The 27,700-nt window shown below is 37.5% G+C and overlaps 1 long non-coding RNA gene across 1 annotated transcript; it reads right to left on the bottom strand.

Annotated features, from left to right (window-relative positions):
* Positions 1-27,403, bottom strand: LOC106557754. Its single transcript, XR_005378459.1, has 5 exons — positions 27,268-27,403; positions 25,839-25,982; positions 5,004-5,183; positions 4,147-4,279; positions 1-1,521 (listed from the first exon to the last, which is right to left on the bottom strand). It is a non-coding gene; the product is annotated as an uncharacterized LOC106557754 (long non-coding RNA).
* Between the last annotated feature and the right edge of the window lie 297 nt (positions 27,404-27,700).

The raw sequence follows: 27,700 nt of genomic DNA, 5'->3' as shown, positions 1-27,700 counted from the left end.
TGCCCCCCATTTTTTAATTAACACATCCATCTCCTTACTTTTATGGGTGTGTGAGAGGGAACATTTGAGTTCTATTCTCTTAGCAAATTTCAATTATACAATACCATTTAGTGCTGACAATTGAATGAAGACATGTATATCTGAAGAGACAATAGAACTGTGGTTGGGCTGGCCACCTTTTGTGAAAGGCAAAGATTCTATTAAAACACAGTTACTTGCCCAAATATAAAACCAAAATTGTGTCAAGACAATCACTTTGCATCTTTTCTAAGGCACAGAACAGACGATGAGGACTTCAAAGTTATTGTTCACTGTGTGAGTCAAATAATTTTAACCTTGAAAAATTTAAAGGGGCATAACATAGACAAGCACTGAGTACAAAGGGAAAGAGAAATGTCTCAATACATATGAGGAATAAAAGAATTTTATTGTACCTGGATTTAACTTCAATAAATGCTTTTTAACTGTCTCCACAATGACATTGGTCATTTGGCTAGATAAAATGCTGAGTGGAAAATTTTAATAGAGATAATTTTCAAGGCATAGAAAAAAAAAAGATGGTGCACAAATACATAAAATATTAGTGATTTTGGGGTTATAGCTAGTGTTAATTTTTCTTTATAGCATGGTTTTCACAATTTTTACAATGTATGCAAATTAGTATTGCAATCATAAGTACAGCATATATTAAACAATGATAAAAATACAAAGAAAAAAGGCATGCTATTCCATTGTAAGATGAATGAAGACTGCTTTCAAAAGAGTTACCAGAGGTATAATTCCGCAGTCGGCAGGGAGTCTGAATTTCTGGGCCAAAACATTCTGGCCATTTTCAAGGGAAAAAAAACCCCACAAATTAATAAAGATAAATTGCCTAGAGATAGATTTTAATGAAAGTGAGCGTACAACAGCAGCATATTTATTACCTTGAACTGGTGATTTAACAGAGGCACATCTGGTCTTGGAATACATACTGTTTAAACTATCTAGCACATCTGGTCTTATCTTATTAAGCAAATAATGCAAATTCAAGTATAATTGAGGACCTCCTCATATTCATGGGAACTATGTTTAAAAAAAAAAAAAAAACAACTTTCCAAATAGCAAAATACATGCAAACAAACACAGGAACACCTACAGAAAAACACATGTTAATATTCAAGTTAAATAAAGTATGTACTGGACCATGGATAAATCTGGAAAATGACAAGCACAATTCAAGACATACTTTGTTCCAGGAAAGCAGTAGTATTATAAAATGAAAAGAAACAAATAAATGTATATAGTACACTCTAAAGAGCAAATTTTAAATTACAGCTCACACAGGATCATACCTTTAACTCATGCCTACATCCATTCATTAGCTAACATTGCATACGTACTTTGATGTGCCAGTTTCCAGTTTCTGATCTGATGGGGCACTGGTGATCAAGTGCTGATCCCAGCAAGCACACCGCCTCAAGTCAGATGGAGGAGCAGACCATACACATATGCATGATGTGTGACATACAGGGAAAGCATCTTAATATTTCAGAGAAGACCCCAAAAAGAGAAAGAAAGATCAGGCTATGAGTAATGTCTAATTTTAGACCTCACCTGCAATTGAATTGCTAATAATCCATAATGCATCTCCCATAAATATAATCAATCCATTGTGAACTCTCCACTACACTAGCAAGCAGAGATTTGTTTGATTGAAATTTATTAAATGCATTAGTTGATGGTGAGACTTAACCTTCTCCATCCTGTTCTTCACTCGACCTGGCCTACATCAACATCCAATAAATAATTATCAACATTCAATAAATGAATTAACTGTTCAGTAAGGGATTGTTTATTTGAGGCCTTAATGTTATTTTTCATTGTTTCCCTGTAAGAGATTCACAGCAAAATTTTCATCTATCCAGGAAGCTACAAAAAAGGTCTAAAAATTTGTTTTAGAAATGACCTTAAGTTGTTTAGGAGTTTGGACTCATACAAAAATCATTACAAAATGTAATTAAATAATTTAAATCATTAAATTACAACTCCTATAAACATCACTGGGCATGCTGACCCGAATATCATGTTGCCAGAGGGCATTCCATTTTGCTGCATCATGTTTTGTTTGAATCTGCATTGTATTTTCAGAATAAAAGGATATTGTAATTATTAGGAATGCTGTGTTGACATTTGTCCAGAAGAGTTTTTCCCCTTTTATGTGTGATTTTATTTTCTAAAGCAATAAAAATATTCCAGTGATACACATCTCTAATTTAATATTAATGTGAAAATGATTTCTCTTTAAGAGATTACTTTTGAAAAGTGTTGAAACAAATTATTCCTCAAAGCAAAGAATTATCCATCCAATTTATTTTAAAAGTGTTTTTCTGTTTAGCATAAGCAAAATATCTAACCAAAGCTTTGACCACTTCTTATCTCAGTATTTTTAAGAATAAAACATCAAGGCAAGTTACTGCTCTCAGTGAATTCACAACCTAGCCAGGTAAACACATCAAAAGAAACATATACTAAAGATTATGAACTATTTTGTGGAATATACAGTAAAGTATATAATAACAAAATCACAGGATGCCTGGGTGGCTCAGTGGTTGAGAGTCTGCCTTTGGCCCAGATCGTGATCCCAGGGTCCTGGGATTGAGTTCCGCAACAGTCTCCCTGTAGCAAGCCTGCTTCTCCCTCTGCCTAAGTCTCTGCCTCTCTCTCTCTCTCTCTCTCTCTCTCTGAGTCTGTCATGAATAAATAAAATCTTTAAAAAAATAACAGAATCGCAAGATGCAAATAATTAGTAAATAGCTCAGATATAAGACCCTCAGGAAGGGCTAGAGGAACCCGAAATGATTCCATGGAGGAGGCTGGAGCTGGGAAGAGCTTGAAAGGGAGGGATTTTGTGTAAAAACACAGAAATGGAAGTGCCTTCAAAGTTAATAGTGTGGTGGATGGAAATTTCCTAAGAAACTCTTTATAGCCCTTCCAGCTCTCTCTAATCAGACTAAAAGAGCTATTCTAGGCAAAAATGGAGTTCTAGGGAGGCTTATCCAAAAATATATAGGACAGTTACATATACAATACATATTAGAAGGATATACATGTAAAATATTTGATGCTTTCTCTATATATGAGGAATATATATTATAGCATGTATATGTACTATATCAGGGGACCCAAGTCCTATCTATGAACACAGATTGCTCCAAGATCTAAATTACTGACCCTCAAAACTTACTTTCCCAACAAAGCCCTTCAAAGAAAATGGTGTCTATCTTTCAGATCCACAGATTTCTGTTCCAGTAAGTAAAATTATCCCACAACCAGCCAATTAGGAAGCTTAGGATACAGCCTCTCCCATTAATGGGTTAATCTGACCCAAACCCCTGTCATCTCTCACCTGGACTATTGCAATAAACTTCTCCACATTGCCCCTGTCATCACAATCTATTCAATGGGTGGTGTAAAAGAACAGAAATGTATTTCTCATGGTCCTAGAGGCTGAAGTCTAGGATCCAGGAGCCAGCCGGTTAGGTTTCTCCAGAGGCCTCTCTCCTTGGCTTGCAGGTAGCCACCTTCTCCCTGTGTCCTCACACACCTAACATCTGTCAGATGTTCTAATCTCTTCGTTTTATGAGGACACCAATTAGATTGGATTAGGAGGGCTCCACCCTTAGGACCTCATTTAACCCATTCCCTCCTTAAAGGCCAAATCTCCAAATATAGTCACCTTGGGGCTTAGGACTTCAACATGTGAAGTGGGTGGGGGAGGGGACACAATTCGGTCCATTCCAGTATCATTCAATGGTTTCCCATCACACCTAGAGAACAAGCCAATGTCTTTTTGGTGGCCAGCAAATGGTACCTGATCTGGCCATCTCCATTTCCATGCTCTCTCTAGCTACTGTGCTCAAGTAAATTGGCCTCTTTGCTGTTTCTAGAACTAACGGGCACCCTCTTATACTTGCTACTCTCTTTTACAGAACAGTTTTTTCCTTCAGATCTTTACTAAAAGGCCACTTCTCTAGGAGACATCACTACCTAATTTACAGTCTTGATCCTTGGGGCTCATCTGCACATCATAACCCCCTTTCCTGCTTTATTGTCCATTAAGGCATTTATCACCATCTCTCCCAATATTGAAAGGATATATCTTACATATTTATGTGTTTATTGTCTGTCACTAAGCTTCATGGTGGTGACATGTCTGTCACTAAGCTTCATTCTTTGTTTTATTCGCTGCTCTTCTCCATCATCTTTAACAGGAACAGGTATTCCCCTGTGATTCCACCTATCAAGGTGACAGAAATTCATGACTGTTTACTGCTGATGGGAATTATAAACTATTTCTAGAACATACTTGGTCTTGGCCAGTAGGTGACCTCCACTTTCCCCTACTTATTAATAAACTTTTACTGGTTCTTGGACATCTTTCGGTCTGCTGACTTTGCACAGCTACTCAAAATCCATTATTATTTCTCGTTCCTTTGCTTGTATACTTAGAACATGCTGAAATCAGCACATAGGAATTCATAAATTCAGACCTCAAGGGCTTTTCTATGAAAGTCCATGGTTTATTGAGGTGTTAACAAAACACTAGTAGTGCAAACAGAAATTCCAGATTAAAGAAGAGAACATTTATTTAGCTACCTGTCCCCCCCACCCATGTGTCAGGCACTTAAAAAATACACAATTTCCTTGAATCCTTACAACATGCCTGCATATTTCTAATATACTGCTATCAAGTCTAATGATTTGATTGTCTCCATTCAAACACAAAAGCCCACATATTCCTTTAATATAATAAAATCTACATTTTTTTTCTCCCGAGTATGCAAAATTTATTACATTGAGATACATTTTATTTAATGATCCTATATTTTATCTTCTCAAGCAAGCTAACATCCTCCTGTCTGGACACCGCTCTGGTCTCACACTAGTACACACTTGAAAACACCCTGGATCTAGAAGCTTGGTTTAACCAGCAACTCATGAAGGGAGTAACAGGTACATACCCTCATCCAACTACCTCTGGGGCAGAGGTTTGCAAATGGCATTCCTCAGAAGGATTCCTCAGAGGTCTTCAACAATTTTCAAAATGCAGCATAAAGGAGTCATTAAGAACATGGAGCGCTGAGTTCAAATATCCACCCTTCCATTCACCAGCATATGTCTTGAGAAAATACTTCACTTCTCTATAAAACAGGAAGGATGATGCTGATGAGAATGCAAGTACTCAGAGTGGTGTTAAGAGAATTAAAATGAAAGAATACATAGAAAAGACTTAGAATTGTGCCCACAACCTGTGAGAGCATTCAATAAATGTATGTTGTATTTTGCCCCTTGCTTTTCTCATTTATACAAACACATCACATTTTTTTTCTTTTTCCTTATGACATTTAGTTGATTTCTAATCTTTTTCTTTAACGAATAGAGCCATGCTGAATATTCTCACGTTTCCAGAGGCTTATGTGAAAATTAGTCTAGTGTGCACACATAGAAGAGAGTTTGCTGTTTGGGAAATGTTCGTATGCAATGTATCTAGACATTCCAAACCTGTTCTCAAATGTTTTTGTATCAACCTTTATCGACCCCACTGTTATAAGACACCCTCACCGTCACCTGATATTGTCAGGCTTTATGAATGTGCTTCTCTGATGTGTGTGAAATCATGCCATCCTTCCATTCTCACTTCTGTGATCATTAGTGAGGTTAAACATGTTTTCGTTATATCGGACTTTCAGATTTCCTTTTCTACCAATTGTTTAACCACTATGATTTCTGCTGCCTTTTATTGGTCAAGGAAATTCATAAAACCAGCCTAGATTCAAGGGCAGGAAAAACAGGGTCCATTTCTAAATGACTAAAGCACCACACACATACACAGAAGGAAGGAAGGAGTTGGTAACCATCTTTCACCATCTACATTGTACCTTTATTGGTTGTATTGTTTGCCTTTTGCAAGGTTTTAGCTAATTTTAGAGGAGTTATCTCTATCTTCTAAATAATCATTCTTTGCAGGTTAGGCATCATGAATATTATTTCCCCATATGTGGCTTTTCTTGTCACACTTCAGGGTGTTTTTGACTCACAGAAATTCCCAGTTTTGCTGTTAGTACCCGTCTCTAATTATTTTTACCAAGGAGAAAGTTACAGTGTTCATGTTAGGTGTCAAAATATCTTTGCAACTCCTTCCGCTTACTCAAGACCAAGCTGAGTAATATCAAACTGCTTCATGACCATGTCCCAGTGAAGAAGAGAAAGTTATCTCGAATTCACAATCTACTCAAAATGTGACATACTCCATATGAAATCTAATCGTAGTCCATGTGCTTCTTACTTTACTTTTGCTCAGTGCATAAAATCCCAACAATATTTTTTAAAAAACTCCTTGTAGAAAACCTGAAACCACTTCTCATTTCCTGATGCTCCAAAGTGAGCTGTTAATTCAGCTTGAAGAAGTTCCTCATACAGAATGTCTTTCTCTTTGTTTTTCTTCTCCTGGCTGGCACATTTCTTGACATAAAGTAGGCACAACTTGACTGTTTGCTTAATTGTATTTAATTGAAGATATAAAACCAAGGTTAAAGTGGTTATAAAGTTTATGAAGGATTTTTTTTTTAAATCACTAAAGTTGAAGCCAGTGAAGTGAGAGCTAAGATTCTAAAACATCTATTTTATTCCATCTAAAATATTCATAATTATTACGTTACAGATTATTGCAAAGCATTTTAAATGATTTAAAAAAGAAACAACAAAGAGCACAAGGGTAAAATTTTTAAGTATAGATCAGGAATTTGAGCCAATTCCGATTTATTTTATTGCTAAAGTTAATGAACCTTTTAGACTGTAGTTTCAATATGAAATTATGACACTATTCTTGAAATCTGTTCATGACTATTCATGGTGAAGAAGTTTTAGGTTCACTGAATTTACATGTTGCAGAAAGTCACAGCTTGAAACCCCATAGCTAAGAAACCTTGTGACTTCTAATTCAAGTTAATTTATGTCATGAATTTCCAGATATGTAAATCTGTAATAGATATTTTTATCTACCAAAACTGCAGTAAGGAGAGTGACAACTGTTTATTTTCTACCCAGTTTAGTGCCAGTTCCTGGGTTAGCACATTTAATAATGTTTTTATACATTCATAAAATAGTTTAGGGTCTCTTATTTGTTTGTTCCAGTGTACTAAGCCATGACTTCTTAAATTTCTAGCATAGTCCAGAGGCTCCAAAGATTTTAATGCATTTTTCAACAGTGATCATTAGAAATGTATATAATAGATAATCTTACACTGTGGATATGAAGTTATTATAATCAAGGAAACTTTTTGAGAAGCTTTTTTTTTTTTTTTTTGAGAATCATATAAAGCTTACAGATACTGTCCAAACCAGTGCACACCTACACAAAATTTGGCTTATAATTCTAGGAATTTCAAAGAATACTGAGGCCAATTCTTAGATCCCAGGCTAAGAATGTTTACCTAGTTCAATTGCCTTACTGGGAAGCAAAGCCCAGAGAGGTGCAGGACCTAACACTTCAGTGGCAGAGGTGGACTGAAATCCAAAACTTTGCTGCCTGAAGTCCATACTCTTTTTTTTTTTTTTTCTGCACTGCACTCAAACTTAAAGGAGGTTACTAGAAAGAAATCACAGGATTAGAATTCAGAGTCTTCATTAGCTATGAAATGAACACAAGTGAGTTATTATACATGTAATAACTATAGCATAATATATTTAGAAGTGGGAGATGACCAAAACCAACAATCAAAAATGATAACCTACGCATGAGTGGCCAAAATAAATCCCACCAACTGAGCAGGGGTCATTGATGTAGGGTGGCTGATGGAAGGAAGGAGAAAGGAAGATTAAGGAGGAGAAGGAGAGGGGAGAGGACACGAGGGAAGAATAGGAGAGGGGAAGGGAAGGCAGAAATAGGGAAAAAGAAGAAGGATATGTGGTACCAGGGATGTGGCAGGACTATGCTTCTGTTTTTTTTTTTTTTTTAAGATTTTATTTATTTATTCATGAGAGACACAAAAAGGCAGAAACACAGGCGAGGGGGAGAAGCAGGCTCCATGCAGGAAGCCTGATGTGGGACTCGAGCCCAGGACTCCTCGATCATACCCTGAGCCAAAGGCAGACACTCAAACACTGAGCCACCCAGGCGTCCCAGGACTATACTTCTTGTAATTATTTCCTCCTCCAAATCTTGAGGTGGTTCTAAAGTTCACAGAATGTTTAATGTGAGTGGTTGCTTTGTGGAAACCACTGAATGGACTAAATGCTTTTTTCAGGGTGATGTGGGAGTTCAAAACAAAACTGTTTAAGAAAATCCTTTCTGATAACAGCACACAGAGTACTCCCCCCTTATTCATGAGGATATGTTCCAAGACACCCAATGGATGTCTGAAACTATAGACATTAGCCAACCGTATATGTACTATGTTTTTCCCAGTACATTCCTCTGATAAAGTTTAATTTATAACTTAGTTATTTTAAGCGATTAGCAATAATAATAAAAAGAACAATTACAACCTACTGTAATAAAAGTTATATGACTGTGATTTCTCTCTCTTTCTAAAAATGTCTTATTGTACTATACTCTTCTTGTGATGATGTGAGATGATAAAATGCCTAAGTGATCAGATGAAGTGAGGTGAGTAATGTAGGCATTATGATGCTACTATTGACCTTCTGACAATAGGTCAGAAGGAGGATCATCTGCTTCCAGACAAAGGTTGACTGGGGGTAATTGAAACCATGGAAAGCAAAACCACAGATAAGAGGAGACAACCAGGGATGCCTGGGTGGCTCAGTGGTTGAGTGTCTGCCTTTGGCTCAGGGTGTGATCCTGGAGGCCCGGGATTGAATCCCACATCGGGCTCCCCACATGGAGCCTGCTTCTCCCTCTGCCTATGTCTCTGCCTCTCTCTCTGTGTGTCTCTCATGAATAAATAAACAAATATTTAAAAAAAAGAGGAGACAACCATTTTTCCAAAGAAAATTACAGGATCCTGTCTGGTACTGTTAAGATTAAATTAGTTATCTAAGAGATTGAAATGATATAGGAACAAAACTGACTCAAGCCATCAAAATCTGGTAAATATCTTCAGTATCTTTTAACCTGTGGCTCTTAGGTTCTTATTTGTTTTCTTCAATAGCCTTCATGTTTTAAAATATCAGACACCATTAGAAACAAGAATTTCAGGTACTGAATTTAAATATATCTGTGATTCTTTCATGCACATGGATTTCATTAAGTTCAGTGAAGCAAATAAAATCTGTTGTTATGAAAGGGGCCTTTGACAGCTCATAATTACATAAAAATAAATGCATCACTTGAAGAGTAGAACAAAATTAAGATGTCAGCATTGATGGATCTCATAACTAAAATTTTCAAGAAGCACATTAAATCTCAGTAATTTCTTCCTGTTTTGTGTAGTTCTATTAAAATGGTAACAATTTTGCAGCAGCTTGACAGTATTTAATTCTTAACACATCATGAAAGTTAATTTTTAGAAATGATAGACTAAAATATATTATATTTAAATCTGCTTAGTTAATTAAACCATGAAAGAATAAGATGGCAATTGCAATAGGAATTCAACTTAATTCAAAACTTGGGTTAAATGTATAGATTGTAAGTAAATAATCGATTCTAATACTTACAAGGAAAAATTAAAATATTAAAACTTAAAGTGTCATTATATATGTTGAGTGTTCATCAAAGAAAGAGAAATTGATATCTTCTAATGAGCTGTTCAAGTGGTCAGTCAAGTTTGAGTGGGAAATTTTACAGCCAAAAACTTGAAGACCTGATGCAATCATGTTAGTGCAATAATTCAATAATTTTAATGTGATATTTGAAGTCCTACCACCAATGAATAATGTAGGAAAATAGAGGCAATTCTTGGGGTTGATTTAAGCAATCACCTAACTTTAGGCTGTTTACACTGAGCTCTGATTATGAATCCAAATACTTTTATTTTATTTTATTTTAGTTTAGTTTAGTTTTGTTTTGTTTTTCAAATATTTCAATTTTGAAATTAAAGTCCACAATTAGGATCACCAGTTACTGGGGCTCCTCTAAGTTTAGCCACTTCAACCTTCTTTCCCCTTCCTGCACACTTTCCCCATGCCCACAGCTTTCCTGTTTGGAATGGAAGAAGTTCCATCCTTCTGAAGCTAATTTGTTGGCCCTTGTCAATCATCTGTCAGGAGGACTGATTGGGGGGTAAATTAATTTCTAATCTATAAATAATTCTACCAAAACCCAGCACGTTCCCCCTTTGTTCCTCACAACTCTATCTCAGAATGTCACAGACACAAAAACAGCCTGATGATGCTTGAACTTAATTGAAACCTCTGGGGGAATAATGATGTGAAAAACAACTAATTTTCAGGGAATGAACTTGCTGAGGACAAATTTTAAAAATGACTCATATAATATTTCTGTATTTTTATTTTCAGAAACAAATGCCCACCATCTGTAAGGCAAATCTAAGCAAGTACACCTTTCAGGTATAAGGTTTTATAAACATCAAATAATTATATATTTTGCTAACATTTCCATGACACTATCAGGATTAGATTGGATTGGATTAGATTAGATTATCTGTGCTTATAAATTTCAAATGTGTATTTATTACTATTTAATCCTAATGACATTATCATCAGTATCTTCATTAGAAACAATTAATTAGTTGTTCTTTGCTATTTTTGTTACAAATCTTCTTTTATACCGTGTCTTTTGAGTGACTTGAAAGATAAGTAAGATTTTCCCAGATCAAGAAGGTAATTTAGGACGTTCTTAACAGTGATAGTAAAACGATTCTTTTTGGTAATATTGGTAGCCAGCAACAGTTAGGGTAGATAAATATTATAGGTTTCACTTAAATCCTGAGTCTCAAATCAAAAGCTGTCATACATACATTAATTATAAAATAGACATGAAATAGTTTCATAGCCAGGTCTGTAAATTATTTGAAGTCCACAGCACCTTTCACAAAGATTCACCCAAAGCAAATGTGACAATATTCTCATTGTAGATAGAGCTTTGTTAACTATATTTCACAGTCATCAAATCACAGTTTGATTATCTTCCAAACTGATGGCTGAACATGAGACAACTTAGAAACCCAATCCAAAGCTCCACTCTTGGCTACTTGACTCTCAACATTCTAGTGTATTCATGGAATTCTGCAAATATGCTTAAAATGTCTATGTATCTTTTTTTAAATATTTTTATTTATTTATTCATGAGAGACACACACAGAGAAAGAAAGAGAGAGAGAGAGAGAGAGGCAGAGACATAGGCAGAGGGAGAGGGAGAAGGAGAAGCAGGCTCCATGCAGTGAACCTGATGCAGGACTCAATCCTGGGACTCCAGGATCATGCCCTGGGCATGATGCTAAAGGCAGGTGCTAAACCGCTGAGCCACCCAGGGATCTCCAAGTGTCTATGTATCTTAAACACTGTGAGTTTCACTGGTAAACACCATGTCCATAACCCATTTTGCTTACCAACCAGCCACAATTTTCACCAATAGAAACCTATTTCTTTTTTTTTTTTAATTTTTATTTATTTATGATAGTCACAGAGAGAGAGAGAGAGAGAGAGGCAGAGACACAGGCAGAGGGAGAAGCAGGCTCCATGCACTGGGAGCCCGATGTGGGATTCGATCCTGGGTCTCCAGGATCGTGCCCTGGGCCAAAGGCAGGCGCCAAACCGCTGCGCCACCCAGGGATCCCTAGAAACCTATTTCTAACAACCTTTATGCTACCTTCCTGGCTGAATAGAGAGATACCTGAAACGCTGTGGTAGCTACTTTTTGAATGTGGTTCTCCAGGGGAGAGAAGGAATACAGTAAATGAAGGCAGGCAAAAAAAAAGCCAGACTCCTCTAAATACCCCTTGATTTATAGATTTGACTTTGGAATTGTGAAATTGATTTACCTATTTGGCAAAGCAAACAAACAAAAACAACCTGTCAAGGAACCTTAACCTGTTCTCAGTAACCATGCTGCTGATAAAACAATTGGTTCTGGGATCCTGAAACTGGCATTATCCAGTCTGAGCCAATGATTAGTCTTTGATACGCATGCAACAGAAATGTTTGCACAGTCTACCAGAGGACATGTACAAGATTATTCATTTAGCCAAAGGAGGAAACAAGACAAATGTCCATCAACAGTAAAATAAATTGTGTTCTAAGTATTCAAAGCAACAAAAATGAACTGCAACTATATACAACAAAACAAATGGGGTTCATAAACCATAATGTGCAGGAGAAGCCAAACATAAGTCTATGTACATGTGTATGTATGTATGTATGTATGTAAGTACCTATCTATCTGTCATTTATCTATCATCTATGTGTCATAGGATTTCATTTAAAGTTCCCAAGAAAGGTTAAACTGAAATTTTTCTTCTTGCTACAAATCAAGATAGTGGTTGGCACTGAGTAAGAAGGAGGTAGCCAAACCTGAAAATGAGCACCAGTGAGTTTACTAGCATGCTGATAAGCTTCTGCTTTTTGGTCTGAATATTGGATATGTGGACATTCACAATATGGTAACTCATTGAGTTTCACATTTATGCTCTGTGGTCTTTTCTATATTTTATTTTATTTAAAATTCTTTTTAAGGAAACAGCTGCATTGGGGATCTCTGGGTGGCTCAGCCGTTTAGGGCCTGCCTTCAGCCCAGGGCCTGATCCTGGAGTCCCGGGATCGAGTCCCACATCAGGCTCCCTGCATGGAGCCTACTTCTCCCTCTGCCTGTGTCTCTGCCTCTCTCTCTCTCTCTCTCTCTGTCTCTCATGAATAAATAAATAAAATCTTAAAAAAAAAAAAAAGGAAACAGCTGCATTGACTGACATTTGAAAATGTTCAAATTTGATTTAAAATTTTATTCACAAGATATTTAGATTTTAAAACCAAATCATTAGAGATTTTAAGATAGGATCCACAATACTATCAATCCATACTCTCATGTGACACAGCTCTGAGAATTTTCTAAAGAAAGTTTTCTGAAGCAAACTTTCATCACCTAAGAAAGAGTATAATACACAATCACTGCCCCAGCTTCACAATGCAGTGTGTTATACTTTTCCTGGATGTCTACTTAGATAATATGATTATTTAATTTAGTAACTTGATAATAACAATAATGTGCAAAATTTGTTCTAGCTCATAGCCAATACAGAACAGAAAAATGAAGGCAGTAGTTCAAAGTAAAATATGAAGAATTAACTCTGGCCAAGTTTACTATCTGGAAAGTGATATGCAGGAGTCTGGTTCAGTTGAAGGGTATTTTGGGTCTGTAACTCATAAGCAGCTTGGCGATTTTATCTTTTATTCCCATGAAAGTAAATGAATAAAAACAGAGTCTTAAGAGAAAGTTTCGTGAAAATGACTTTCAAAGTTTCCATTGAATGGAGCAAAGATGCTGCTCAGAAACTCTGAGCCACTGGGTCTCCTTTTTTCTTAGTGAAAATGTCACCTTCCTGACTTTAAGTTTGGTTCAAGAAGCATGAGAGCTTAAGGTTTATTTACCCCCAAAAAAGGTAAATATTAGGTAGAGAGAGGCATCAGTTCTTCCTGAATAGTGCAGAAAAAATCCAAGTTGAAAGGATCCTGGAACAGATCAGATTGAAGCTTATGCATTCCAGCAACATCCCACCTCACCCAGGTGTCCAGTCCCCAGCATCTGTGCCCTCATCTCTATTTCCAACACCCCAGCTGGGACCCTGGGCAGTGAAGGTCTGGAGAAAGCATGCTGAGAGCCACAACGCATATGCCTGAGTTCTGTGGTTGCTGCACTTTTGTCAAGTTCCAGTAGTATGAATCTTGTAGCACATGAGTGGGTGAGAGGGACCTATTCTCTCTATCTCACAAGTCAGCAATTACCACAACTTGTGCCCACCTCACAAGTCAGCAATTACCACAACAAACTAAGCCTTGAACAAAACTCACACAATGGAGAATGTGTATTGACAAAGCTTTATTATCTTGCCTTTGCCTTCAAGTACCCGCAGAAACAACAAAATGTATATTTGACCAGTTATTTCTGACCTGGTTGAGTATCAATTATTTCTTACATGGTTTCATGTCATAGCTCTTCTTCCATAATAAATGAACATGGCTCCTACCCACAGTGAAAATTACCCAGGTAATCCCAAGTTGAGGGAGTAAGGTCAAGCTCACTGTCAGCTCAGTGATGGACTATGAACAATTTTTCTCTTTGGATTGATAACAAATGCTACTGATGAGATTACCTACAATTGTGATCCTAGTAGTTATGGCATTTTAATGGAAATGAAGGTTGGAGCTACTGCCTAAACCTTACCAATTCATTTTTTTTTTTCCTGGCTGAATTCAAGACTGGTGGAAGTGCTTCCTGGAGTAAATGGTGGCACAGGATACCAAGGTAAGTGTACTTACATCTTGCCATCTCTACAGTGTTAATCAATGTGGGAAAAGGAAGGATATTTCCCTTCTAAAAATTATTCTAAATAGTTGGGAAATTGGATTCATAGTAATAGATATGGACACTAATATTAAAACTCTGGAGAAGTCTACATGGATGAACTAACTAGAATGAAACTGAAAATGCTAACAATGGTTGTAGTAGATTAATAGGTGTTCAAATTTATTTCTCTGTATTTTCCAAATGCTCTATAATAAGATTAACTTAATGATTTAAAAAATAAATTTGTGACGAAAAAATAAATTTATAGACAAAAAATATATTCTAAGAATAATGGAATCAAAACTGCATATATATCTATATAAATACAAAATAAATAGTTAGTTGATTAGCATGTTCTTTTCACCTGAATAGTAGAAAAGCAGGCAACCTTTTCTACATGAATAGAACTGATATCTTAATTTTAATGCTATCTTTGATATGTCATTTTAGCTTTGGTTTTAACTATTTGTATGAATATAATTGCTTCACATATCCATCTTTATTTGTTTTTAAGATTTTATTTATTTATTCATGAGATACACAGAGAGAGAGAGAGGCAGAGACACCGGCAGAGCAGAAGCAGGCCCCATGCAGGGAGCCCAATGTGGGACTCAATCCTGGGACTCCAGGATCACTCCCTGCGCCAAAGGCAGGTGCTAAACTGCCGAGCCACCCAGGGATCCCCATATCCATCTTTCATAATTATCTTCTAACAGTATATTGATGCTTTGCTCTATCTGATGAGTTTAATTGAAATTAGTTGAGTTTTTAAATTTTACATTATTGTAAAATATGCAGCATAGTGATTTATTTCCCAATAATGTACAGATAGAATTCTGAAAATTCAAAGTATAGCTCACACAATGATTTAATCATAGGAAGTTGTTAACTAATAATTTGCTTTTTCAAAAGTACTGGAAATCTTTCCCCTTATTTAATATTCAGAAAGCAAAGCAAAGAATAAAAAAGAGAAATGTTTGATTTCACACACCCAAGAAAATACTTAATTGCATATTCTTCAAAACTTTTGCACTCACTGAGAGAGGCATATTTGTACTTTCGATAAAAGTTATTATTCTATAAGACTGCTCTGTATATGTCTTTTTTTATCAGTGATACATCATGGCCACATTTTTAAGTCGACATAAGGTTATCTCATAATTTTAGTGGATGACTGATGTTCTACTGTACAGCTATATAATAACTTATTTAACTAATGCCTTATTGATTAGAAATTTCAGTTGTTAGCTAATTTTTAGTACAATTAACAATACTATGACAATCTCAAAGATCATCTTTGCAACATTGTCTAAATGTTAAGAAAAACTTCATAGTTGTGGAATAATTATTCCAAATGAGCATATAGTTTTTTAAAGTTTTTCAGATAGTACAAATTTGTCACCCAAAAATCTTGTGCCAATAAAAAACTCTCATTGACAGTTTATGAGATTGTCATTTATCAAAAACATTTATAACACTGACTGCTGTATTTTTTTAGTATTTGGCCATCTGAAAAAGAGATATCTTGTTTTAATCATCAATTTATTAGTTACTAAATGATGAAATAGTTTTCCTTAAAGTCATTGACCATTTATGCTTCTTTGTGTATATATTGCCCAGTAGTGTTCTTTACTGTCATATGAATAGTTTACAATTTCACATTTAATTTCCATTTTTAGCCTTATTCTTTAAAAATCTCAAGTGCTTAGGATAGTGTTTCTCAGTGGAGCATCACTGGCACTCAGGAAAAGACAAGCCTTCATTCACAGAAGGATCATTTACATACTTCAGGATATTTATCATACAAGGACCCTAAATGCCACCAGTGCTCCAGGTTCCCTAACAACCAAAATGTCCTTACTTCCAAATAGTCCTCAAGAAGGAAACAGTACTTTGGTTTGGTTGAAAATTATTTAATTGGAAACTTCTGCCATCCTTTTACTTTTAATTTCTAGTTTTATTCCAATTATATTGACAACTGTAAATAAGATTCTTATCATTACTGTTTAGCTGTCTGTAAAAATTTGGGTACATTATTGAATTTCACCTTATAGCCCAGTACAAAAATAAATTCAAAATAGATCAAGGACTGGGACGCCTGGGTGGCTCAGCAGTTGAATGTCTGTATGCCTTTGGCTCAGGGCATGATCCTGAAGTCCCAGGATCGAGTCCCACATCGGGATCCCTGCATGGGGCTTGCTTCTTCCTCTGCCTGTGTCTATGCCTCTCTCTCTCTCTCTCTCTCTGTCTCTCATGAATAAGTAAATAAAATCTTTAAAAAAAATAGGACCTAAAGGACCTAAATATGAGACCTGAATCCATAAAACTCTTGGAAAAGATCACAGCAGCAATTTCTCTCACATTGGCCATAGAAACTTTTTTCTAGATAAGTCTCCTGAGGCAAGGGAAACAAAAGCAAAAATAAACTATGGGAACTACATCAAAATAAGAAGCTTTTGCACAGCAAAGGAAACCAACAACAAAACAAAATGGCAACCTACTGAATGGGAGAAGATATTTGTAAATGAAATATCCAATAAGGGGTTAAAATCCAAAATATATAAGAACTTGAAAAACTCAACACCAAAAAAAAAAAAAAAAAAAAATCTGAGGCACCTGGGTTCTTCAGTGGTTGAGCATCTGACTTTGGCTCAGGTCATGATCCCAGAGTCCTGGGATCAAGTTCTGCATCAGGCTTATGGAAGGGAGCCTGCTTCTCCCTCTGCCAATGTCTCTGCGTCTCTTTCTGTGTCTCTCATAAATAAATAAATAAATAAATAAATAAATAAATAAATAAATAAATAAAATCATAAAAAAAATAAAATAAAAACCAATCTGATTTAAAAATGGGCAGAGGCGTCTGGGTGTCTCAGTTAAGTATCCAACTCTTGATTTCGGCTCAGGTCATGATCTCCAGGTCATGAGATTGAGGCCCATGTCAGGCTCCATGCTCAGCAGGGAATCTACTGGAGATTCTCTCTTTCTTCTTCTTTTGCCTGTCCCTCTGCTTGTGCTTGATCTCTCTCTCTCTCTCTCTCTCAAACAAATGGGTAAATCTTAAAAAAATAAAAGGCAGAAGACCTGAATAGGCATTTTTCCAAAGAAGACATACAGAATGCCAACAAACACATGACAAAGATGCTCAATGTCTCTAATTTTCAGGGAAATGCAAGTCAAAACTACAATGAGATATCACCATATACATGTTAGAATGGCCAAAATAAAAAAGACAAGAAATAACTTAGCGTTGGCGATGCTGTGGAGAAAAAGAAATCCTGGTGAATTGCTGGTAGGAATGTAAACTGGTATAACCACTATGGAAAACAGTATAAAGGTTCCTCAAAAAATTAAAAGTAGAAATACTATATGATCCCGCTATTCCACTATTGGGTATTTACCAAAAGAAAACAAATTCTCTTTTTTTTTTTAATCCATGAACATTAGAAAGCATGTGTATTTCCCGATGGGTGTCACTTCATCAAATACATTATTCAGATCCCCTCTCATATCCATGACAACAAACCAGGTAGCCTGAGTCCAGTCTCTTTCCTCAGTGGATGACTCAGTACCACTTAAAAGATTTCTTGGATGATTACACATATATGACTAGTAGAACCTAATACATTGAGACACCAGCTTCAGCATAGCCCAGGGAATCTAGTTTTCAGCTTTCTTATATCGCTATGAGAGAAGAGGATAGGAAAAATGTGAGTTTCCAAACCTAGAGTCCATCATATTGTCATTGTATTTTGTTTGTTTGTTTTTGTTAAATTACTTTTCTAATTTTTAAAAAAATTTTAACATGTTTAGTTTCTTCTATTATTTCCTCATTTTTCCCCCTCAAATAGCCAAAAATAATCCCATTTTTGGTGATTTAGGATTTTGAAGCACTACAGTTAATTTTATTTTAATGGCTTTATTATTATAAAAATTTACATTCTTCTGTCAACATAAGGAACAAGCTAGCTTACATAGACCCTCTCATAAGAAAGAGAAATTTATCATATTTTAATTCCCTTCACTACTCCCTTTTGTTGTATAATATTTTTCTAAAATATTCAGTGTTTCTAGAGATAATACATGGTGATATAGTTTTATAGTCCTCATACATTTGAAAGTACTCCTTTTGCTATTTGACATAAGTGTTATATTTGCAGAAGTCAAATCCTACTAAACCATAAACCTGAAAATGTTTTTGTTATCTTTCAATATTTAATATTACCAAAAAAATTCTAAAGCAAAGCTCATTCTATCACCTTACTAGGCATTTATTTTTCCTTGTCAATAAATTATCTTTTTTATTGAAATATAGTACAGTATTATAGTAGTTTCAGATGAATAACATATTGATTTGACATTTATATACATTCTGAAATGCTCACCATGATCAATGGTCATCTGTCACCATACAAAGCTATTACAATATTACAATATTATTATTGTTATTAGTATTGTTATTAGTATTATTATATTACAATATTATTGACTATATTCCCCATGCTGTACTTTATATGAATATTTTTTATAATTGGAAGATTGTTTTTATTATTCAAGTTTTAAAAAAATTTAAAAAAATTATGATATCTTTAATTCTGCTTTAAATGTGGTGAAATTTTAGTAAATATGCACAACTTTCTTCATTTGAAGAAAAATTTTCTCATTTTTTCCTTCTGCTATATCTCTTCCTCCATCAGGTCCATTTTCCTTCTCTTACTCCCCTTATGTATTTATTGTATCTTCAGAATCTACCACCTAACTAGTTTGCCTTTCCTTCCCTAGCTACTCTTTATTTCTTTTACTTCCATGTTATGAGAAGAATTTTTCTCTTATTCAGTCTTACATAGGTTTTTTTTTTTTTTTTTAACCTTACTTAAGTGCTGGTAATACTTGGACTCATCATTCATTCAGACTTTAGGCCTCTCTTTAGGTTTGTTAAATTTTATTTTTTTCAGATAGGCATAATTGAGGCCTGTTAATTCTCAAATCATTCCTCATGCTAGATGACACAACAGAGATTTGGATGAATTCCTTTGTGTTATTAATAGTGAATGATTAATAGTGAATGATTATTAATAGTGAATGATTAAGAAATAGGAAAAAAGGAAGTAATTTTAAAAGTGAAAACATCAAATTAAAAAAGTCTGAAATGAAACAAAATGAATAAGTGGAAAAGAAAAAGAGATGGTGGATTGAAGTAAAAGAAGAAAAGTTGATGGAAAGAAAAAACTGAAGAGAAATCACAAAGTAACACAAAACAGAAAAGAGAGGGTAGGGAGAGAAAGAAAGTTTAAATAAGAATATCTGTTAATATAAAAAGGGGAAGGAGGAAAGAGAAGAGAGTTCAGAAGGAATGGGAATGACAGATAGTATTTAGCATTACTATGCCTCTGGAAATTACTTTGTTACAATTAATAAATTATAGTAAAATTGATTAAATTAATAGTTAGTGAAGTTTAATAGTGGCACGAGATGGTGGCCATCATTTTAACTATTCTGAATTAAGGTTATGAATTCTAAGAAATGGATAGGGGTTTCTCCTGTGAAAAATTCAGTGAAAGTATACAGTGAATAAAGGATATGAAATGTAGAAAGCTAATAGGAAAATAAATAAAGGTATATTATTCTAATAGTTAAATAATTGCCAGGAATAACATATTCTGTCAGGTTGCAATTATTACTTTTAGACACTGAGACACACTTAATATACTGAAAGAAAAATACACAAATGATGTTAGGAGCATTAAGAGTCCATTCTGTTTCAGAATATGTCTGACTGCTCCCAACATGTTCATGCACTGGAAAAAATCTGGGTCATTACCTTTTATTATTGCATAATCAAAATGATTTCAATAAAACGAAAGAAAATACAAGAGATCTAAAGAAATGTAAGGGTGCATTTTGATGAAACTTCAAAGTCTATGGCTATACAGCAAATCATTTATCAGACCATCTCTTGTGGACCTTATGAGATTAGAAATGAAAAAATAGATGTGAAATTTTGAAAATAAAAATCATCTATAAAACCGAATGTTACTATGACCAAGGAATGCGTTTCAGAGAGAAACTGGAAATGTTCAGTACACAAAATAACTGAATTGAACAAAAGAAAAAGGCAAGTGACTGTGATCACTGAACGCAACATTTGCTATTAATTATGGCTTGTTGGAACTCTGAAACAAAATCCTATTGCATTGTTCATTGATTTCATTAATGATGGTAAAAAGAAAAATTTTGAAATAACTCAAGTTTATAAAAATTAAGAGTATGTAAAGATCATCTGGAACATCTATCATCTTTGATAAGTACAGGAATATTTTTTTAAGATTTTATTTATTTATTCTTGAGAAACACAGAGAAGCAGAGACATAGGCAGAGGGAGAAGCAGGCTCCCTGTGGGGAGCCTGATGCAGGACTCAACCCCAGGACCACAGGATCACGCTCCGCTCCGAGCTGAAGGCAGACACTCAACCACTGAGCCACCCAGGTGTCCCAGGAATATTTTTTTAAGTACTCTGATTTTTTTGTTTAATATATTTGTTACACCAATAAAATACTATAGAAATAGTATTTGACTTTAATGAGACTTCTGTCCCTAGGAATCATGATTTTTAATATATATGCAGATTTAACAAGAAAATCATGTAAAATATACACACAGGTATCCATGAACCAATTAGGGAGCTGTATTTCTGAGTCAGTATCAAGTGACCCCCAGAGTTAGGCAAGCATGCCCCAGCCTAAAAACCCAGTGTCCTAGCAAAGAAAGAAAGTATAATTGTTGTAAATGTAATAGAAGTGTCATTCTACGTGAAATCACTTAATCAAATCACAAACAATAAGTTTTTTTTTTTTGTTTTGAAATTATGTAAAACTTGCTGAGTTTTTAAGGTAAAAAGTGAAAACTCAACAACAAAATCTGGGACTATTAAATTTCACTAAATCTTATGTTAATCAATGCCACACTCCTGTGGTAGACTGCATTATTGTTCCAAAGTATTTGTTTTAGACTTTAGACTAAATAATTTAGGGAAGTATGCACATCCATGACCAACTGGCCTACAACGTCTTGTGACTGACAAGCATATATGTTAAGACTTGGTTGATACTAGGTTTGGGCAGGTGACTTCCTCTGGAATATGAATGTACTGGGGTTAACACATGTCAGGTTGAAATAGGAACTTTGAGATACACTGTGTGTTTCCATCAGCTCTCTTGATTTTTTCCTTAAGGACAGCTTGCTTCCAATAATGACTACTCCTTCAGCCTGGGTCCTGAAATGAGAAAACCTATGACACAGAGCAGCAGCAGCCCAACTGCAATGACTGGCATACAACATGAGAGAAAAGTAAATATTTTTGTAAGTCACTGCCTAACAAAAACAAACAAACAAACAAAATGCTATTAAATCCCATTTCTAATATTTGTGGGTTCCCCTACATACCATCAACCACTTTCTCAAACCACACCTGTGCCAAGTATCCTGGAAAAAAACAACATGAAAACAAAAAAGCCAACTCAAAAGTAGCTCCACCTTCTGCTTTTGAGACTTTCCCGAATACACACAAATTTCAATCAGAAATAGGAGTGGTAAATACTCAGATCAAAAAATATTTAGCCCAAATAGGAATTGGCTATGACTTCTAACAATGCATAAGCCTCCTTTCCACCTGCCAAGTGTTTCCTGGACACCTCTAAAGACAGGTCTCATTTGTGCCTAGAAAGCAGTCTGTCACCGGCAGTCAGTGTCATTTAACCATATCAAGGGAGTTGCCTCTAATTCTCCCTCAGCTTCTGGTCTTCAGGGCTTCAGGGCTGTTAGGAGACCCGTTGCCCACCCCCCACACCCCCGCAGGAAGTGGGTCGACTTTGCGTCACTCAGTCACCAGACCCTGGAATGATTCTTCTTGGGCATAAAGGTCCATAAAGTCCCTTTTGAATAATTTTATCATCTTTCACCTGGAGAAAATTTTTGACACTACAAGAATAAGTGAGAAAAAAATCAAGGGAAAGCATTAACTTTTCTAATAAAGTTCAATATTAAGTTTAAGGAATATATTTTATCTTGAAATAATTTATTCAACACAGTCGGATATTAAAATAACCTTCTTGATGAAATATTAGATAGTAAGAGAAGAGAAACTGCTCTTTTAAGGGTTCTTTTTGGCAAAAGAAAAAATATAAGCTCATATGTAGTCCTATATTGTTTAAATTGAAGTTTTACTGTCAAAACTCTGGCCTTCACAAGCAGAGTCCCTCAGTATTCTTTGTCTAATCATTTTTTCTCACAAGCTCCCTGAGTATTTACAAAGATCCACTACTCTATTAAAAGCATACCATGCCACACGTATATTTTAAGTACTACGTTATGCAAGTGTGAACATGGTATTTTAAATATATATATGTGAATGTGTATATATATATATATATATATATATATATATATATATATAAACATGAAGCACTTTATAGTAAATGTCAGCTAGTTAGGACATTCAAAAGTACCTTCCTTACTACTATTTGTTGGAGTCGTCAGTGAAAAGTGGCCTACATTAGCATTGAAAAAAAGAAAAGACAGCCTAACTAAAAAATAACTTATGAGATACTAAGGATTGTGCTCTTCAGTTTACAAACATTAACTCATTTAACTCTCTGTACCCCAAATCACTGTCGTTCTACAGGTGAGTGATTCTGAGCATCAGTAACCTGAGTATGCGTAGGCAGTCTCATGAAATGTTAAGAGTCTTTCTGGGTCCAGAGATCATGGGTTCTGATCTCTTACTGCTGGTCACTGTAAGATCTTTGTTAAGTTACTTAAAGTTTTACATCTCCACTTCCTAGTATGATTTCAGTTTGTATTTCCTTAATGGCTAATGACATTGAGCATTTTTTCATGTACTTACTGGTTATTTATATATTTTCTCTGGAGAAATATCTATTCAGATCTTTTACCTATTTTTAATTGGGTTGTCTTTTTACTGCTGAACTGTAAATGTTCTTTATATATCTAGTTGTAAGTCTCTTTTTTAAAAAAGATTTTATTTATTTATTCATGAGAGACACACAGAGAGAGGCAGGGACATAGGTAGAGGGAGAAGCAAGCTCCCTGCAGGGAGACCGATGTGGGACTCAATCCCAGGACCCCAGGAACATGCCCTGAGCCAAAGGTAGATGCTCAACTGCTGAGCCACCCAGATGCCCCTTGTTATAAGTCTCTTGTTAGATATATGATTTACAAATATTTTCTTCCATTCTGACCATGGTTTTTTCACTTTCCTGATGGCATAATTTGTAGCACAAACATTTTTAATTTTGGTGAAGACAAATCTATTTTTTCATTTGTTGTTTGTGATTTACCTCACCCAAGGCTACCAGGGTTTACTCTGATGTTTTATTCTGAAAGTCTTTTCTTTAAGCTCCTGAATTGAGGCCTATGATCCATTTTAAATTAACTTTTGTGCATGGTTTAGAGAAGAGAACACACTGCATTCTTCTGCATTTGTTTGCATATATCATATAAATTACATAATTTGTCAGCATACAGTTGTTCACAGTATTCCTTTATAATCTTTTCTCTAAGGTTGATAATGATGGCCCCTCTTTCACCCTCGACATTGGAATGAATCCTCTCTTTTCTTTCTTGGTCAGGAGCCTCTGAGACTCTTTTCCCTAATGTCCCTGTTAAGCTTCTGGCTGGTTTGCCTCTATGAATATCACACTTGGTTCTGAGGCTGTTCTAATTGTTAGTGGATTCCTGTTATTTTTAAAAACACCTGGGCATAACCCATTCCACAGTCAGATCCAATTACAGTCCAGCCTCTTTGCACGGGTAATCTTTGAGGTCAGTCTCTGAGGCTTTTTCCACCCCAGGAGGGCTCCATTCTTTTTCCTGATTTTCTCTGTTAAATTTCTAGCTATTTAGCTTTTTGCTATCATGGAGCTACCATCCTCCTCTTAATTGCTTATTCCCAATATCTCCAGTGTTTCTGACAGCACCGTTAGGGGTGAACTTCCCCACACTCTCTTCCAGAGAAAATCACCCTTCTTCGGAAGAGCTATGGGACTATTGTCTTTCCCACTGCACAGAACCTCTGCCCCACTGCCCTGGAGCTGGAGGTGGGCAGCAGCCTTTCTCTTTACAGTGACACTTCTGCTCTATTATTGGGGTCTGTATCCCTTGGTATTCTCAGTTTTCCTCTCCCAATGTGGAACCCCCACCTTGAGTGCGCTAGAGTGGGGAACAGTAGTAGTAGCCCAATATTCTCAACCCCTCTATACCTAGGCTAGAGCTTCTACCCCACAGTGGTGTCTGGGTAGGTGGAAAGCCCCACACCTCTCAGCCACATCATATTGCCTGGAGTAATGCTTCTGGCACATGGCTTGGGAGACTGGGGCTGAAAATGGTGGATGCCTGCCCCTCCCAGAGAGAAGCCAATATCCCAGACTGGGAACTGGAGGAGAGAAGCTGCACTCATCCAGAGTGGCACCTCCACAACATTGAGCTGGGAGCTGGAGGAGTGGGTTGTGGCCCAGATTATTGCTCTTCTTACCAAGATTTAGTAGATTTTCATGAATAAATATTTCTTCATTTGCTGTATGCCCTTGGGACAATTCTCAGAGACTTTAAATGATTCTTTTAAAAATATTTTCACCACTTACAATTGTTTCATGGAGAGGGTAAGCAGAGACCCTCATTTCATTCCAATACTTTTCTTATTTGTATGTACATTTACCTTTCCTTTTAAAATGTAAAGTGTTAATTTTATGCATGCAATACACTGTGTATTCAGAAATGCACATAATTTACAAATAGATATACATGTACTGGGTGGCTCAAAAATATTTTTTACTAATAAGGTAGTCGGTCAAACTGAGCCTTCACACCCTGTACACACTCTTGGGTTTTTTCCCCTATACCACTTTGGATATATTAGCTTTTCTGCCAGGATAATGATGGCAAGTGCTCTGGATCTTCAGTGTTCTCACCATCCACAGCATCAAATTGTTGCCAGTTACTTCTTTCTAAGCCAAGAAAAAAGAAGCCCTGACTCACATCACATTAGTTTTCGCAATTAAAATGTATTAATAACTTCTGAATTCTTTGACACAAATATATAAACTGAGACTTTTTCTAGATAGTAGGGACATTTTTAGAGCAAGGGTTCACAGTTCTTTTCATTGTCTGTGAAAGAGTTACGAAATGATTAGTATATCCTTAACAGTATATCTCAACCTCTGTCAATCTTATCTTCCTTGTGAGAATAAAGTTCTTGAAACAAATGGTTGTCACTGTCACAATCCATGAGGTAGAGAATAATTAATGAAGATTTTCACTGCACTTCTCTGGGAAATTAACTTACCCGCTTTTGATTCCTACCTTTGAAAAAGCGTGCTTTAATGTAATCTAAGCATTGCAAACGTCTCGGCCTTACAATTACCCATTTTGTTACATGAAAAACGTGTAAATTCCCCAACATCTTCATGTTTCCATTTGGTTCCAAATATGGTAGCATATCTCCACCTAAGAAATCATAAAATATACCAAAAAATGATCCTTTCGGGAATGAGCTAATCTACCTCCTAGGACATTCACCAAACATGTTCAAATATTTCCCACACCACTCTCCAGACACAAAACTGCTAAAACCAAGTCACTGTCCTATGTAGACCAAGGGGTCCGAGTGTACGCATGGATGTCAACCAGGAAATAAATGATTGAAATACAAGCACTAATTAGGATAACTATATTCCATATCAACACAGTTGGGCGAACCTCTGCAGGCCTCGAGAAAAACAGAGTAAAAGAGCCTTCTTAAAACTGATGGGTCAGCACTCCCTACTTGGGAGCTGGTTGTAAGAGCTAATAACGTGCAGCAATATTTCTGCCACCGCGGAGAGTTTCTGCAAATCCCGAGGGATGCCTCCTGGCGGGGGGACCTGGCCCTCGCTTTCCAAGAGTGTCGAGGAGTGACCCGCGCAGCCTCTGAAGCCCAGGGGGTTCTCGGCGAGACCCCGGAGGCTCCCGGATGGGGCCGTTCCCCGCGCAGGGACGCCCGAAAACGCCGCAGGTTCGGAAGGCGCTGCCTGCTGTAACGGCGAGGGGCGAGGAGCCCGGTGCGGGGACGAATTCTTCCCCAGCTCCCAGCGCACGGCGCGCTCGGCGGGCGCGGCGGGACCCGAGGGGGCCGCGGGGAGCGGGCGGCGGGGGCGGGCGCAGGGCTGCGAGGCCGGGTGGGCGCGGGAGCAGCGCGCGGGCGGGGGTGCGGGACGCGCCCCGGCGCAGGAGGGAAGGGGGGCAGGGGTGGGGCTCGAGGCACCAGGGGCTCCTGTGCAGGCGCGGGCGGCCGCGGGGCTGGACGCGGGGCTGGACGCGGGGCTGGACGCGGGGCTGGGGCGGGGCGCGGGGGGCGGGGCCGTCGCCGGGCTGGGCCCTCCCCGCGGGAGTCTGGCCTCCGCCTCCGCGCGCTCCCCCGGCGGCGGGGCCCGAGCCCGGGCGGGGATGTGGGCACCCGCGGCTCCGGGGAGCCGCACCCCCGCCCAGACGCAGAGGGGTGGCTGCGGTCGCCGAGGAAGGAGGACGGAGAGAAGACAGTGGTCTCCTCCGGTCGGGAATGAAGGGAAATCCTGTGGCCGTTTGCTCGCCGGGACCCCAAGAAGTGCAGCAGGTAGAGCACGGTCGCGGGCCAGCGCGGCTTCCCCCTCGGCTCCCCTGCTCCCCCCTTCCTTCTCTCGCAGCCCTACACACTCACGCCTCGGTTGTCGGGGTCCCCGGTTCCCCTGCAGCTTCCCCGAGACCCCACACCTACCTTCCCACCTGCGTCCTCTCCGCCCCACAGAGCGCCCCCTTCCCCGCCCGCGGGGCCCGGGACGAGGTGCGAGGGTGCGAGGAGGGTGCGAGGAGGGTGCGAGGGTGCGAGGGTGCGGTGCAGTCTACGCGCTCGGCCTCTCTCTCCCGGAAAAACTTTGCTAAGTGACCTGCGCTGGGACGCAGCACTTGGTAACTCGGTTGGGCGGGGGGCCCGGGGCCGAGGGAGGGGGTGAAGGAGACGGGGGCGGGCGGGCGCGGGCGGAGGTGCAGCCCAGAGGGAAGGGAGATCAGAACGAAGCTGTTTTCTGCAAATTGATTTTGCCAAAAACATTGCCCCGGATTGCTGACTAGTCTGTTGACGTTGACGAAGCTGAACGGCTGCACCAAGTGCGGAGTTGCACAGGGTTTCACTTGGGCATTTTAGGGGGGAA

This window comes from Canis lupus, chromosome 25, assembly GCF_011100685.1.
Source record: "Canis lupus familiaris isolate Mischka breed German Shepherd chromosome 25, alternate assembly UU_Cfam_GSD_1.0, whole genome shotgun sequence".
Classification (NCBI taxonomy): Eukaryota; Metazoa; Chordata; class Mammalia; order Carnivora; family Canidae; genus Canis; species Canis lupus.
This window is presented reverse-complemented; position numbering and strand designations above follow the sequence as displayed.